This window comes from Anopheles merus, chromosome X (assembly GCF_017562075.2).
Source record: "Anopheles merus strain MAF chromosome X, AmerM5.1, whole genome shotgun sequence".
NCBI lineage: Eukaryota > Metazoa > Arthropoda > Insecta > Diptera > Culicidae > Anopheles > Anopheles merus.
The window spans coordinates 20,118,008-20,135,047 of NC_054081.1; the positions used below are offsets into that span (position 1 = coordinate 20,118,008).

A 17,040-nucleotide genomic window follows, 5' to 3' on the forward strand; every position below is an offset into this window, starting at 1 on the left:
CGTGTTACGCTTACGGCTTTGTATCTGCTCCTTACTCCTCGCTGGTTGGATTGCTTCTCCCGTTTCGCTGCGATTCTCTTGACGTTCGCCCTGTATGTCTTTCGTCTCGTCAGGGGTGTTCAAACGCCAAGGGTGTCGAACGGTTTCGTCACAACAATGTATATAGATTTACCAATCAACTCACAGGTATCCAAACGAATGATTGCTATGGTAGATCTTAACTGCCTACGATTATAATGCCAGACAAGAAGAAACGAAGCTTTGAGATAAAACCACTGGGATAGTTTGTGAGCTCCTAGGATTGGATATTTATCTTTTTTTTTTATTTATTCAAACGAGACATTTAAGTCAAGCCGGGTGATTCAGCTAATAACAAATCTTCATCTTGACTGAGCAACCTTCGCGTTTATGCCAGCCTAAAAAGGATTTCGCTACTTTTATGTACTACGCAGCCGAGTAGGCAGTCATTACTAGGAGACTGGTTCATAGGAAGATTAAACCCTCGTCGGAATTTGGTTACCACGGACTTTTGGACGGAAAAAAACTAGTAGATTATCGTAGTAACGTTGCATTCCGTTACTGCGACAACGGCCAGTAATCTAGGCTGAAAATCGCAGGCTAATTTTTTGTGTGGTTTTGTGTGGCGTGTTTACATGATTTCAGCCACCAACTGTCAAACTCCTTACCAAGAGCTAAATAGAATTGTGAACGGCCCCATGAATAGTTTTTCATGTTTTTCCTTACTGTTTTTGTACATACAGTGTCAGCAACCTAAAGTCGGACGCTTCATATTTTCACCTTTCATCTGACTTTGCGGCACCCTGGCCAGTTCCCTAGACGACTTATCGGAAACTTTTCTTCACACATCTTTGTGGACGTTCTTTAGCTATGTCCCTGCATAAAATCAGATTGCTGCCTTGACTGTTTTTAAGGTATGAAACGTATGCGGTCCAGCTAAAGTCGGACATTCTCGATTTCTTAGCAGAATTAATATGTAGCTTGCCAACATTGGCCAATATGGTTCTAAAATCATTTGATATCAGTTATTAAAGGCCCATAGACTTGTTTGAATGGTCATCTGCGTATAACATAACCTAAGTCAAACGCACTACGGTCTGAATCAGCCAAATACCGTTGATGAAAGGCTCCAACAAACGTAACATAGTCAGTTTGAAGAGAGTTTTTGTTTTTCATAATTATTTCATTAAACTTTGAACTTTTAAATTTTTAGTTACCAAGTCTCAAAAATGAAGGAGTAGATAAAATGTACTGCTTTAGTTGCCATTAAAGACCTAATTGTCTCAATTCCGTTGTTCATTACTTCGATAGAAGAACTACTGCTTCGAATTGGTTGAACATTTTTGTTATTTGCGTGGTTACTGAGCATGTTTGAACATGTTAATAACATAACTTGTATCTATCTTTAGCAAGGTAAGGAATAAGACTTCGTGCCATTAGAGTTCATGGGGATAACTTTCTAGATACTGTAACAAGTTCAACGGTTTTAAGCACGAATATTTCTTCCGAATTTTAACAGCCTGCGTAACATTTTCCGCCTCAAAACTAATGTTTTGTTTTATTGATGCATAAATTCTAAACCAAAAATAAGGTTTTAAGGATTCCTTGACCGTTTGCCTCAAACTTTGAACCAAATGTCACTTCCTTATTAGCGTAAAGACTATCGTTATAATAGTTATTTGTTACAACCGATAGTTTTGACGCGGTCTTCTAACATTCTGTTTTGTTGTCTTATGCATTGATTATGTTCACATAGTCTTAAGCTCAATGTCTAAAACATGAATAATTATTTTATGTATCAACCAACCGTAATAACGGATGCTTCTGAAGACTTCTCCACATAGTTGTATCAAAATATTTCCTCATTATTCATTTGTTTCTTCCCTTTTGCTTGTATATATTGAGGTTTAAGGTTTATTAATTGAGCTGAAAAAAATTTTATCACTAACTTTATTCCTGATATTTCTACAAAGTTTCTTCTTCTTCTTCTTTGGCACAACAACCGCTGTCGGTCAAGGCCTGCCTGTATCCACTAGTGAAGTGAGCTTGGCTTTCAGTGACTTATTGTTACCATAGCAGAATAGCAGAATAGAAAAGAATAGTCCTACGTATGGGGTCTCGGTCTATTCGGGACTTGAACCCATGACGGGCATGTTGTTACGTCTTACGAGTTGACGATTGTACCACCAGACCGGCCCAAAGTTCTACAAAGTTTAGTCACTTTAAAATTATGAATGACAATAATACCTTCTTCTAAATTATGTTTATATTTAAATTGGTTTTAATAACTTGGACCTTTGTGTATTATGTTATGTGTAAATATGTAAACACCTTTGTGATATTATGGTCAACACAGAACAGAACCTTCTAGTTTGTTTCTTCGTTCATCACTGTCCTAGTTCCGGACACGATGCGTTCTATTTATTAATTTCATTAGTTTTACGTCAGGCGAAATACCTGAAGCCGTTTTGCCTAAGTTGCATTTTGTTGTGGGAACCGAAATTGTCATCGGTTCCCTGTTATTTTGTTGATTGATTGTTGATTATCCGGCGCTACAACCTCTTTGCGGTCTTGGCCTGCCTCAGGAGTGTCCGAAACTGTTCACGGTCTCGCGCCTTCGTCTGCCAGTCCGTTATTCCGGCCTTAATGGCGGACGCCTCCACGCCATCTTGCCACCTCAATTTGGGCCTACCACGCCTCCTCTGTCTTTGTGGACGGCCTAAAAAGACTTTACGGGCTGGGTCGTACGTTTCCATGCGTACAACATGTCCTGCCCACCGGAGCCTAGCGAGCTTAGTACATCTCGTATAGCTCGTCATTATATCGGCTCCTCCATTGTCCTTCCACACATACGGGGCCAAGTATCCTTCTGAGCATCTTCCTGTCGAACGCGGCTAAGAGGGCTTCGTCAGATTTGGACAGTGTCCATGTCTCAGAGGCATATGTGAGTACTGGTACTATATAGGTACTATATAGTCCCAGCTTCGTCCGTCGCGACAGGTTCTTTGAGGTGAACTGCTTTTTCAGGCTGTAGAATGACCGGTTGGCAGCCAGCATCCTTGCGCGAGTTATTTTTCTTTCTTCGATGCTAGAAAGAAGTGGTCCTTTCGAGTGCTAGAAACCAACTGACTTTATTTTCCATTATTTGTTACCAACGCTTAATGTGACCGGTCGGCTAACGGTATCGATATGCATATATCGATCAGCATATCGATACCCAAGTTATTCAACCCGCCGCATCAGCAGTTTGATGCCGATGTGCTAACTCGCCCTTCCTTATGTTGTTGACGTCCCTGGAACATAGCTACGGTGTGGAAACGTTGTGTAGGCAGGTTTTGCAGGTGCGATCGTCAAATCAACTCTAACTTTTGCTTTTCTTCTACATGCCAGCAAAATTACAATGCATATGACGAGAGGGATCGACGTTCCTTCCAAAGGCTTATGGATGGCCAGGCGATGGATAGCGATTGGTTCTCTAAACGAATGGGCTCGAGTTCTTTCCTTGTTTCAAGGTGTAGGTCTAGAAGGTGTTCGATAGACATATTGATAACCTCGTGCTGCTTATTGACGACTATTCCGTCCAACTGATATAACGAGAGCTCGCCTATCATTTCTACCACCTTCGATGAGAATTGTACATCATTTATCCATGCGTCGCATGAGTTTGTTCTGACGACGAATGATCCCTTTAACGTTCTATTGCTGGTTCCGCAATTGTTGAAAAGCGAGAAATTTTGGATTGAGTAGATCAACACGGCTTGGTCGTCTACTCGAAACGCTTCAAATGTACGTAGCTGTTTTGTAAAATTGCATGAAGCTTGTTGCCCTCCAATTAACCTTGGTACACATTCTGATCGATCTTGATTGACTTCACTCAAGGAATATACGTATTGATTGAGACTGTTTACCATGTAGCTAATGTTTCCGTTAATGACGTATGATGTGTGGTCCAGGTGGATTCGCCCTTGATGGTACAACACAGGATAGATTTTGACTTTACGGAAGATTCTGGGGTCGAGTTTAGGGGTTTTTAGAAGCAAAACTATTTCGCGATTATTGGTGGCGATTGAGGTTTCGATGAACGTGAGAGCTTCAGCTTTCGTTGTGAAGGGTATGTTTTCAGATTGTAAGTTTTTTTTCTAGCAAATTCATTTCCAAATCTGACAAAATCGTTTCATTAACAATATTCGCTTTTGTCCAAACTATACTATCTATAATTCCTTGAACAGATTCTATAATTTTTTCTAAGTGCATGTATATAACAATTTAATGGGTTTCTAATGAATTTGATTGCTCTATAGCAGCGGTCGGCAAACTTTTGAGGCAAAGGGCCTACTTCAGTAAATTATCGAGTGCCGCGGGCCTGGTGAATGCGGTTTTATTATTGCGCTTAAATTATTATATTTAATCCTTTTAGAAACATTTTAAGTAATATTGTTGTTTTTCTGTAATTATATCATCCAAGTATGGTTCAAAATTAATGATACCTACTTTAAAAACTAATTCTAATCTTTAATCATTTGAGAATCGGCAATAGAGGGCTAAAAATGTAATCAGCCAAAAATAATAAAGACCCCATCTTCCCACACCACAAAAAATATTGAATATATTCCGGGATGATACAAAAGTCTGAAAGGCTGAAAAATTATCGAAGCAAACATAGATTCAGTAATTATAAAAATGCTTTATGGACAAGTCAGTTGTCATGCCATGTCAGATCAATTGATAAATTATGTTGCCCATGAGACAACAGAAAACTCTAAACATAATGACCAAAAAAGTGAATCAACCAACTTATAAGCGTGCGCGATCAACGAATGACATCCCGTAGCGTCTTAAATGGACTGCGTACAGAAGTCTGACGTCGCACAAGAACATTTCTGCTTATTGATCACCAACATCTTTGCCCTATTAAGCAACAATCAAAGCATCGCAGGAGAGCCCAGGTTCATTTTTTGAGGTTCCAAAAAACCAAAAAAAAAAAGACAGCGGCACAAGTGGCTACATTACTGGGTTATCTGGGCCGGGAGATCGATGCAATCCGCCAAACAGTGAAATAGTATGAGAAAATTAACACACATATGTAACAAATGATCCTCTCGAGTTGACTGCTAATTAACGACTGCTTTATTCACCTTAATCACTTACACATACACTTACATTCCTAACCGTAACTCTAACCTAACCAATACCTATACCTATTATTACAACCCTCACCCATACTTATACCTATTGTTACACATATTAGGAAGCAGAAATCGCGTCCACTGACTTCGCAATGGCAAACAATGACGCCAAAACTCAATGCGTTCATATTAGGTGAATTTCGGTAGAATTTCGACATAACACCCTAGTCCGCAAACTGGTACAACATCCGTCACATGTATTCCATCGAATTTTTCAGGGCCAATATGATGCAAAAGCTCTACTCTGACAATTTTGTCGCGAAAACTTAAGATGCCTACAGGCATGTCTTCGTCTATCATGGCGAAAATTCCGGATAACTGATGAAAGGCAACTCCCCAAGTCTTAGAAAGGTTAAAGAAAGCTTAAAAAATTTCCTTTCAAATTATGTACATGTTAAGAAATTGACGGGGCCAAGTATCCTTCTGAGCATCTTCCTGTCGAACGCGGCTAAGAGGGCTTCGTCAGATTTGGACAGTGTCCATGTCTCAGAGGCATATGTGAGTACTGGTACTATATAGGTACTATATAGTCCCAGCTTCGTCCGTCGCGACAGGTTCTTTGAGGTGAACTGCTTTTTCAGGCTGTAGAATGACCGGTTGGCAGCCAGCATCCTTGCGCGAGTTATTTTCTTTCTTCGATGCTAGAAAGAAGTGGTCCTTTCGAGTGCTAGAAACCAACTGACTTTATTTTCCATTATTTGTTACCAACGCTTAATGTGACCGGTCGGCTAACGGTATCGATATGCATATATCGATCAGCATATCGATACCCAAGTTATTCAACCCGCCGCATCAGCAGTTTGATGCCGATGTGCTAACTCGCCCTTCCTTATGTTGTTGACGTCCCTGGAACATAGCTACGGTGTGGAAACGTTGTGTAGGCAGGTTTTGCAGGTGCGATCGTCAAATCAACTCTAACTTTTGCTTTTCTTCTACATGCCAGCAAAATTACAATGCATATGACGAGAGGGATCGACGTTCCTTCCAAAAGGCTTATGGATGGCCAGGCGATGGATAGCGATTGGTTCTCTAAACGAATGGGCTCGAGTTCTTTCCTTGTTTCAAGGTGTAGGTCTAGAAGGTGTTCGATAGACATATTGATAACCTCGTGCTGCTTATTGACGACTATTCCGTCCAACTGATATAACGAGAGCTCGCCTATCATTTCTACCACCTTCGATGAGAATTGTACATCATTTATCCATGCGTCGCATGAGTTTGTTCTGACGACGAATGATCCCTTTAACGTTCTATTGCTGGTTCCGCAATTGTTGAAAAGCGAGAAATTTTGGATTGAGTAGATCAACACGGCTTGGTCGTCTACTCGAAACGCTTCAAATGTACGTAGCTGTTTTGTAAAATTGCATGAAGCTTGTTGTCCTCCAATTAACCTTGGTACACATTCTGATCGATCTTGATTGACTTCACTCAAGGAATATACGTATTGATTGAGACTGTTTACCATGTAGCTAATGTTTCCGTTAATGACGTATGATGTGTGGTCCAGGTGGATTCGCCCTTGATGGTACAACACAGGATAGATTTTGACTTTACGGAAGATTCTGGGGTCGAGTTTAGGGGTTTTTAGAAGCAAAACTATTTCGCGATTATTGGTGGCGATTGAGGTTTCGATGAACGTGAGAGCTTCAGCTTTCGTTGTGAAGGGTATGTTTTCAGATTGTAAGTTTTTTTTTCTAGCAAATTCATTTCCAAATCTGACAAAATCGTTTCATTAACAATATTCGCTTTTGTCCAAACTATACTATCTATAATTCCTTGAACAGATTCTATAATTTTTTCTAAGTGCATGTATATAACAATTTAATGGGTTTCTAATGAATTTGATTGCTCTATAGCAGCGGTCGGCAAACTTTTGAGGCAAAGGGCCTACTTCAGTAAATTATCGAGTGCCGCGGGCCTGGTGAATGCGGTTTTTATTATTGCGCTTAAATTATTATATTTAATCCTTTTAGAAACATTTTAAGTAATATTGTTGTTTTTCTGTAATTATATCATCCAAGTATGGTTCAAAATTAATGATACCTACTTTAAAAACTAATTCTAATCTTTAATCATTTGAGAATCGGCAATAGAGGGCTAAAAATGTAATCAGCCAAAAAATAATAAAGACCCCATCTTCCCACACCACAAAAAATATTGAATATATTCCGGGGATGATACAAAAGTCTGAAAGGCTGAAAAATTATCGAAGCAAACATAGATTCAGTAATTATAAAAATGCTTTATGGACAAGTCAGTTGTCATGCCATGTCAGATCAATTGATAAATTATGTTGCCCATGAGACAACAGAAAACTCTAAACATAATGACCAAAAAAGTGAATCAACCAACTTATAAGCGTGCGCGATCAACGAATGACATCCCGTAGCGTCTTAAATGGACTGCGTACAGAAGTCTGACGTCGCACAAGAACATTTCTGCTTATTGATCACCAACATCTTTGCCCTATTAAGCAACAATCAAAGCATCGCAGGAGAGCCCAGGTTCATTTTTGAGGTTCCAAAAAACCAAAAAAAAAAGACAGCGGCACAAGTGGCTACATTACTGGGTTATCTGGGCCGGGAGATCGATGCAATCCGCCAAACAGTGAAATAGTATGAGAAAATTAACACACATATGTAACAAATGATCCTCTCGAGTTGACTGCTAATTAACGACTGCTTTATTCACCTTAATCACTTACACATACACTTACATTCCTAACCGTAACTCTAACCTAACCAATACCTATACCTATTATTACAACCCTCACCCATACTTATACCTATTGTTACACATATTAGGAAGCAGAAATCGCGTCCACTGACTTCGCAATGGCAAACAATGACGCCAAAACTCAATGCGTTCATATTAGGTGAATTTCGGTAGAATTTCGACATAACACCCTAGTCCGCAAACTGGTACAACATCCGTCACATGTATTCCATCGAATTTTTCAGGGCCAATATGATGCAAAAGCTCTACTCTGACAATTTTGTCGCGAAAACTTAAGATGCCTACAGGCATGTCTTCGTCTATCATGGCGAAAATTCCGGATAACTGATGAAAGGCAACTCCCCAAGTCTTAGAAAGGTTAAAGAAAGCTTAAAAAATTTCCTTTCAAATTATGTACATGTTAAGAAATTGTCTCTCTAAGTTTTTTTCCACATCCAGCCGAAAAAAAGGCATTTTTTTCTAGTAAACGTTACGGGGATATTGATCACGAGTTCGAACATACTGAACGATCATTCCATAGTACTTTAATTAAAGTTGAAAGAATACGATGGTATAAAATGTTATTCTAAAAGATATTCAGTAATTTGTATACGAATAGTTTCTTCACATCTTTCAAAATCAGTCAAAACCTTTCGCGGGCCGGATTGAATGTTGCGGCGGGCCGCATTTGGCCCGCGGGCCGGACTTTGCCGAACGCTGCTCTATAGCCTTGACTGTGTTAGAAGCTAACTCTTTAATTTTGTTATTAAACTGTCTATTTATGGTTATTTGTTTGTTGAGGTAACATAATGAAATGAATAAACTGTAATAAAAAAGTAAAAGTTATCTGAAGTTAGTATAAAGGTACCATCGACCGTTATCTAATTTTTAGGTCATTTTTATGAACTTTGCGAGATTCTTCGGTTGTAATTGTGCTCTAATTAACATTTTTAACTTTAATCTTTTTGTATCTTGGATTGTGTTTTAATCTAGCCCTAGTCTTTTCATAAATCGTTTTAGCAATTGGTATTGTTATCTCCCTTTTGTTTTTATTGTATAGCAAAAGATCGTATTTCTGCTTGGCATTTAAATTCTTATAAACGTTCTCGCAAATATCAGATGACTGGAAGGAAGGTAGGATAATTTCTTATGGAGTATGTTTAGTTGTGGAATGGCTTGATGAATTGTATTTATGAACTGAGGATTGGACAAGGTCAGGGATGGGCATATCTTTTTGTTCAGATTTTGTAATACGATAAATTTCGAGTAAGGTTGAGTGAAATCTTTCTATCGTACCGTTCATCTCGCTTCGACCAGTAGCGGTTAAGTAGGTCTGAATATTGTGAACTTTATAGAAGTTGGTTAAATCCTGAGTGCCGAATGATTTTTCACCATCCATGACTAATATTTTTGGCGGGTGGTACTTTGTTAAAATTTCCTTTACGGCTGGAACTATATCAACGGCTGCTCGCGATTGAATCAACTGAACTTGGGCAAATTTTGCAAACTTATCGATGTAGGTGAGGAAAAAATGTTTTTCCAAAAAAAGCACATCAATGTGAGCAATCTCGAATTGTGCTTTTGGTATGGAAGTTTTTTGTTGGGGAAATTTAATCGGGCTAAGATCGTATTTGTTTTCATTGCATATACTGCAATTAGAAACATGTTTTAGTATTTTGGCTTGCATCTTGGGAAAATAGTATTTGCGTAAAATTTGAAACTTATTTTCCTGGGCTCCACGGTGTCCCCTGTTATGCACTGCCGTAATTATATTCATCTGTAGATTTTCGTCCGATACATCTTCAAGGAGCTTTTGTGTAAAACGGATTTCAAGGAGTTTCTGATTTCCATAAAACTTTCTATAAACATCTTGAAATTTACCCATAATTTCTTCGCTCGTTAAAATACCGTTTACTTTTGTTAATATCAAATGATCCTTAAGAATCTGTAAAAAGAGGATTCAGTTAATGTATCTGTATAAATGATAGTTTGTTAAAAATTTGGGAAAGAGTTTTCGAATACTGTTTTCGGTTTCCCTTCCTTTAGTATGATCTGATTCTGAAAAACATTTAATGGGGCTTCTGTAGAGATCTTGGCTTGGCTAATTTCTGCAGAATGTTGTGGACCAAACAGAGAGAATACTATTCCACTGAGGGCATCAGTCACAACATTTCCTTTGGCATTCGTATTTTTTGGTGATTGTACAAAAGTCAGGGGCTGGTGATCGGTTACTATTTTAACTTACGCTCCATGAAGATAGTTATGGAACGTTTGCAATGACCAAAAAATAGCAAGCATCTCTTTCTCGGGAGCTGAATATTTCTTTTTTGTCCTCGATAAGGTTCTTGAGGCGTAGTGGATTGGTTTGTCTTTGCCTTATTCACTTTGAGAGAGAACTGATCCTATTGCGAAAATTGAGGCGTCTGTTGTTAAAAAAAAATGGCTTATTAAAATCTGGATAAATTAAAACATCGCTTGATGATAATACTTGTTTCATTTTATTAAAACATTCAATTTCATGTAAGTCTAAAGTAATTTTCTTTTTCAATATGTCAGATCCCTTCTCCCTTAAAATGTTTGTCAGAGGTTTTGCTATTATGGCAAAATCTTTAAAAAATCGTCGATAGTAGCCCATTAATCCTTAAACGGCACGCAAATCCTTAATAATTTTGCGCACGGGGTACTTATTAATTACGTCGATTTTGTTTTCATAAGGTTTTATTTCATCAGTGCTCATAATAAAACCTAGAAATTCTACCTCTTGACGCAGGAATTCTGACTTATCTAATTGAATTTTTAACCTTGCAATATTTAATGTTTTCAAATTTGTATCATAATTTTCTAGATGGTTATCCAAACTATCTCCAAAAAATATAACCTCATCTATATAGACATAGCATATCTTTCCAATAAAATTTCGCAAAATATCATCAATCGCTCTTTGGAATATCGCTGGAGCGTTTTTTAAGCCAAATGGCATTCTAGTGAATTCGTATTTGCCATTATTAATAGCGAATGCTGTTTCATCAATATCCGATTCTTTCATCTTAATTTGGTGGAATCCGGAAGCTAAATCCAACGCTGAAAAATATTTTTTTCCTTTTAATTGGTCTATTACGTAGTTTATCTCAGGCATTGGGTACTTTTCAGAGATGGTTTTGGCATTTAACATGCGATAATCTATAACCATTCAAATTTTTTTTTGCCCTGACGCATCTGACTTTTTTGGTACAATCCATACCGGGGATGTACAAGCCGAGTGAGACGGTCTAGTAAATCCATCTTCTAATAATTTTTCCACTTGCTTATTTACTTCGTCAGCATATGCAGCAGGATAAGGATAAACTCTTTGATGAACTGGGGAGTTATCCGTAGTGTGTATTGCACATTCGATATTAGTTGTACAAGTTAATTTAGTATCTGGTTTATAAAATGAATGGCTATTTTTCTCCAACACTTTTTTTAGTTTTTCTGGCTCTAATTTTGTAAAGTGAGATGTTCGGATTCAATTGTGAGAAGAATGATTATGCGGTGAATAATATAAAATTGGGACAACAAACTTGTTGCCGTTTCTAGTTAATGTTATGTGATCTTTTCCTAGGTCTATTATAGCATCCAAAGCTTTCATCATGCTGTTGCCAATTATACCATAAAAATAATTATGAAAATGGTGAAGTAAAAAGCGATCTTCAAAATCAATTTTAGGATGGAAAAAATATATATCAATGGCATATGTGGGAGAAAATTTACTGTTTGCACTACTAATTTGGCTTATAGAAAATTTGTACGGCTTGCTGTGTTCGTATGAATGTGCTAATTGTGGATCTATTAAATTAATATTAGCACCTGTATCTATTAAGAATGGAAAAGTTCCAATGGTAGTTTTGAGTTTAATAAACGGAAGACAGGGAACTACCAACTCATCTCCCACTCTAAAAAATGGTTCTGATGATTTCTAATTGATCCCTCTTGCGGATCATGGTCGTGCTGTAAATTTATATTTTGATTGTTTTCTGTAATATCATATTCATCAGTGAACTGGTCCCTGATCTGTTCTTGTAAATGGTAGTCATTGCTATCCATTTGATGAGCTTGCAATGGGTGAGCTTGTGAATTTTTCTAGGTGCTACCTTGGAGGGTTGCGGTTCGTACCCTAGATCTTTTGGCTTAGGAGTATTAGAGGAATTTTGATTACCATACTGATTCTTATAAGGTGCTGATCGAATGTCCATATTAAAGTAAACAAGCCAAAATTGATATGCTTTGCTAAGGGTCTTCGGCTCAGCAGTTTTTAACAGTGTAGATGACGGTTTTTCAAGACCTCTAATAAGCGAGTCCAAAGCTTTCTCCCTAAAATAATTTATATGAACGTTTGCGTGGAGGGAATATTTGCTATCCGTTTGAACTTGTGCTATCATAGCGGTTAGTAATTTATTGACTCTGCTATAATATCCGGCAAGGCTTTCAGAATAACCCTTTTGTATACACGTTAATTCATAGTCTAGGGTCTTCACGTCACGCTTATCTTTGTAATATAGCATCAGTGTTGATTTTATCTGATGCCAAGCGCATGTTACATTATTTGCGTTTAGTACGTCGGAAGCTTCTCCGCGGACTTTTCTTCTGATTGTTCGTTCAACCAAATGGAACTGCAACGAATCGTCCGGAAGATCCCTATACATGATAAAAACATCTTCTACATCCGAGATCCAATTCATCAGTTCGTTTGGGTTTCCGTCAAAAATTAGAACGTCCCTCAAAAAGTCAGGGGTTTTCCCCATCTCTACAAAAGATCGTAGAACAATTTCGGAGTTGGGATTGGTCATTTTTGTTTTTTAGCTTCCACTTTACTTTACACTGTTACAATTATAATTCACCGATCACTAATTAAACCGAGGCTTTGTATTGTTCACCAAAATATGCCTATTTCGGATTTTTTTTTGAATACTTACATTAATTTTGAGTTGATCTCCATTGATGAAGTTTTCCGCGGGGGAAAGTTGGGCAGCTACAGCAGGGTTTCCTTTTTATTCCTTTCGACTACTGGGGGCCTGCTGGCAGCAATCGGGTGTTTACCACGGTGTCCCAAAATTCGCTTTGTCTCAATAATGGCTCCTTTGACCACAGATTTAACTACTGTTAATGTTAGGATTTTTTTTTGACTTATACACTTCCCGTTTAACTTCTTCAGGTCCCTATTCGGGCGCCAGTTATTTTTCTTTCTTCGATGCTAGAAAGAAGTGGACCTTTCGAGTACTAGAAACCAACTGACTTTATTTTCCATTATTTTTTACCAACGCTTAATGTGACCGGTCGGCTAACGGTATCAATATGCATATATCGATCAGCATATCGATACCCAAGTTATTCAACCCGCCGCATCAGCAGTTTGATGCCGATGTGCTAACTCGCGCAACTCAGCTTCCATACTGTTGTCGTTGCTGACCTTTGACCCCAGATAGGTGAATTCTGGGACGACTTCCAAAGGGCGTTTACCTATCTGCACATCACGCCTACGTAGGTTCGGATTATTTCTTGGTAGGTCCGCTGATTAGCCGGTCTCATGGTACAGTCGTCAACTCGTACGACTTAACAACATGCCCGTCATGGGTTCAAGCCCCAAATAGACCGTGCCGCCATATGTAGGACTGACTATCCTGCTATGGGGGGAAATCAATAAGTCACTGAAAGCCAACCCCACAAGTGTGTTCGCAGGCCTTGACCGGCATCTGTTGTTGAGCCAAAGAAGAAGAAGAAGAAGGTCCGCTGATGTTGCCACCATCAGTTTGGTCTTTGCCTCGTTTATCTGCAATCCGAGGCCCTCTGCCGCCTGCTCAATCCCTTGGTAGGCTTCTGCTACATAGGAGAGCCACAGACCGATGATGTCTATATCATCTGCGTATGCCAGGATCTGGGTTGACTTATAGAAGATGGTTCCCGTAGTCTCCACCCTCGAGTCGCGGATGGCCCTCTTTTGCGCCAAGTTGAATAGGAGACAGGCAAGCACGTCCCCCTGGCGCAGACCCTTGGTGATAGCAAAAGGTCCTGAGAGTTTTCCATCCACCCTCACCTGGCATGTGACGTTGGTCATAGTCATTCTAACTAGCCTTATCAGTTTGGCCGTTCTAACTAGCCTTATCAGTTTGGCCGTTCTAACTAGCCTTATCAGTTTGGCCGGGATTCCAAATGAGCTCATAGCGTCGTACAGTTTTACCCTGGCTATGCTATCGTATGCGGCTTTGAAGTCAATGAAGAGATGGTATGTGTCGTTTCTGTATTCAGCCATCTTCTCCAAGATCTGCCGCATGGTGAAGATCTGATCAGTGGTTGATTTTCCGTTTCGGAATCCTCTTTGATAGTTTCCAGCTATCTCTTTGACGTGCGGGACAAGGCGATCCTGAAGGATCAGGGAGAATTTTTTTATTTTGTAAGGTGGCAAAATGTGGGAACCATTCGATAAAGTCGCGGACACGCGTCTCTTATTGCACACTGCAGCCGCAGTCCGTTTTGGCGTTAGCTATTCTGGTACTGGGCAGTGCGTGTGCGTATCGAAATTAGACCTGTCTAGACGGTGTGGAATGTTCGTCACACCTAACCCCTTTTTAAAGAAAAAATTTTGATTTTGAAAATTTGGCTTCAGATACCTTTCCTTGTTTCTGGAATTTATACTTAAGTATATTAGTACATTATATTTTTATGTTTATTTTATAGTTTTCTTATCTCTTAATTAGTCTAGATATGTGTACTACTTGTTCTTTGCTATTTTTACCTTTTATAGTGGCGTTAGCTTGACTGGTTCTAATTTATGTCTATTTTCTATCTTAAGATATACTATATCGTTTATCTCTACGCTTATGTTCCTTTCATCTAGTAGGCTGTTTAATAGTATTGTTCTTTTTATTTTTCCTTGTTCGAAAGTTTTTCTTACTGTATCATGGGCAATTTGAAGGCGATATTTCAACTCTTTTTCATATGCATCTATGTTGTATAATGGTTCCATTTTGTTAATATTGCAGAATTCAAATGCATTCAGCTTTTTCCCGAAAACAAGTTCAAATGGCGTATAATCATGTAGGTTATTTGGTGTGGTATTATAGAAAAAACAGTAAAAAGATAGCCACTCATCCCAGTCATTACTACGCTCGTTTCCTAAATTTCTAAAATACTCATTAAGACACTTGTGGTTTCGCTCTAAGGCACCGATCGTTTGGGGGTGGTAAGCTGTTGAACATTTGCGATAAATTTTTAGCAATTTACAAACTTCGTCAAAAACACCTTTATATTCTGTTCCTTGATCAGTTTTAATACATTTCATGGGTCCATATATAAGTATGCATTTATTCACAATTTCTTTAGCGATTGTAGAAGCTGATTTGTCTGGTACTGGAAGAGCCATAACATATTTTGAAAGATCGCATTGCAGGGTAATAGCGTAGCGATTTCCTGATTGTGTTATAGGAAAAGGTCCTATAGTGTCTATAGATACTACATCGAATGGTTTATTTGGCGTTGTTGTATTGATTGCAGGGGTTCTCAATGGTATGGCATGTTTGTTTATTTTGCAGCTTAAACATTGTTTAACATAGTCTGTAATTTTTTTTTTCATGTTTGGCCATGAAATAATCGATTTTAGTTTTTTATATAGTTTGTTGATTCCGACATGACCTCCCGTAGGCATGTCGTGGTATCTTTTAATTAACATGTCAATATCAATTTTCTTATAAACCTCGATGGGTTTGTCATAGATTATTACGGCAGTGTTCTTAAGAACAGCGTTGCCAATGTTTTTAAAATCTTCTTTACTAACGTATTTAAAAATGTCATCATTAGCTTGTATTGCGACATATGTTTTACCTCTCGAAGGGTTATCTTTTTCATTATTCTTGCATCTTTCAGCAATTTTATTTTTTTGGGCAGGCCTGCCATCAATGATTTTTAATACCCTTACTAATTCTTCTTTCATGTTCGTATTTATTGCGAGTACTTCCTCTTCGGAAAGTCTCTTACGAAATCTTTTATCGTAGATATTCAAAAATAGGGTTTTTCTATTTTTGTCCAGGTGAAATTTTAGTTTAGGTAGATCGAATGCTTCTAAACTATTTGTTGCATCATATACATGGAGTTGATCAGGCTCCTTGATGTGAATTAACTCAGTTTCTTGTTTCTTTTGTTTCATAGCCCTGGTAACTATGTGCATAGCGTTCAATCTTTCTGATGTGATCGGAATTCTTGATAAAGCATCTGATACAACGTTTGATTTTCCCGGGACGTATTCAACTTCGTAATCGTACTCTTCTAGATCCCATCTCATTCGTGTCAGTTTTGATGAGGGGTTTTTCATTGAGAATAAGAACACCAACGGGCGATGGTCTGTACGAATTTTAAATTTCCTACCATATATGTATGGGCTGAAATGCTGAACTGCCCAATGTATCGCAGTTAGCTCTTGTTCTATAGTTGACTTGTTGGATTCTCCTTTCGTGAAATCTTTGCTAGCGAAAGCTATGGGGAGTTCCATATCATCGGATTTATGGGCTAGTACAGTATTTTGATAAATCGACGATAGTAATTACAAAAAGCGACGAATCTTCGCACTTCGTCACTATTTTGTGGTACAGGATATTTTAGGATTATCGAGTACTTTTACTTGTCTGGTTGTATACCTTCCTTCGATATGTTGTGTCCTAAAAATGTCACTTCGTTTTTGAAAACATTGCATGGAATTCTCGTCACATGGTTAATCCGGAATTTAGAGCATTTAGCCTAGGTTATTGAATAGGCAGACGACCATCCAAAATAACTTTCAGTGGATCGCATACATTTCATATCTTTTATCACATGTTTGTATGATGTTGCGAGCTTTCAAAAGGTAGCAGTTTGATTTTTGCTGGGACATAACTAAAGAGTGTGCTCAAGGATGCGTGAAGAAAGGTTTCCGATAAGAGGTCTAGGGAACTTGAGGTATTTGTAATTGACTGACAAGTACTGTAAGAGCAGAAATGCAACAAAAAATTATAGTCTTTCTTCATCCTATGCAAGGGTGAATGTGATACCGTCATCGTTATTCTACTATCATATTTCCGATTTGGTTTTGAAAATCTAGTGTATTCAATTTTTTTTA

General features: G+C 38.3%; 1 protein-coding gene across 9 annotated transcripts in view; it reads left to right on the forward strand.

The window, feature by feature from the left end:
• LOC121590121 (ubiquitin carboxyl-terminal hydrolase Usp2) overlaps positions 1 to 17,040 on the forward strand; it is a 225,342-nt gene that overhangs the window by 91,158 nt on the left and 117,144 nt on the right. The gene's annotated exons all lie outside the window — the stretch shown is intronic.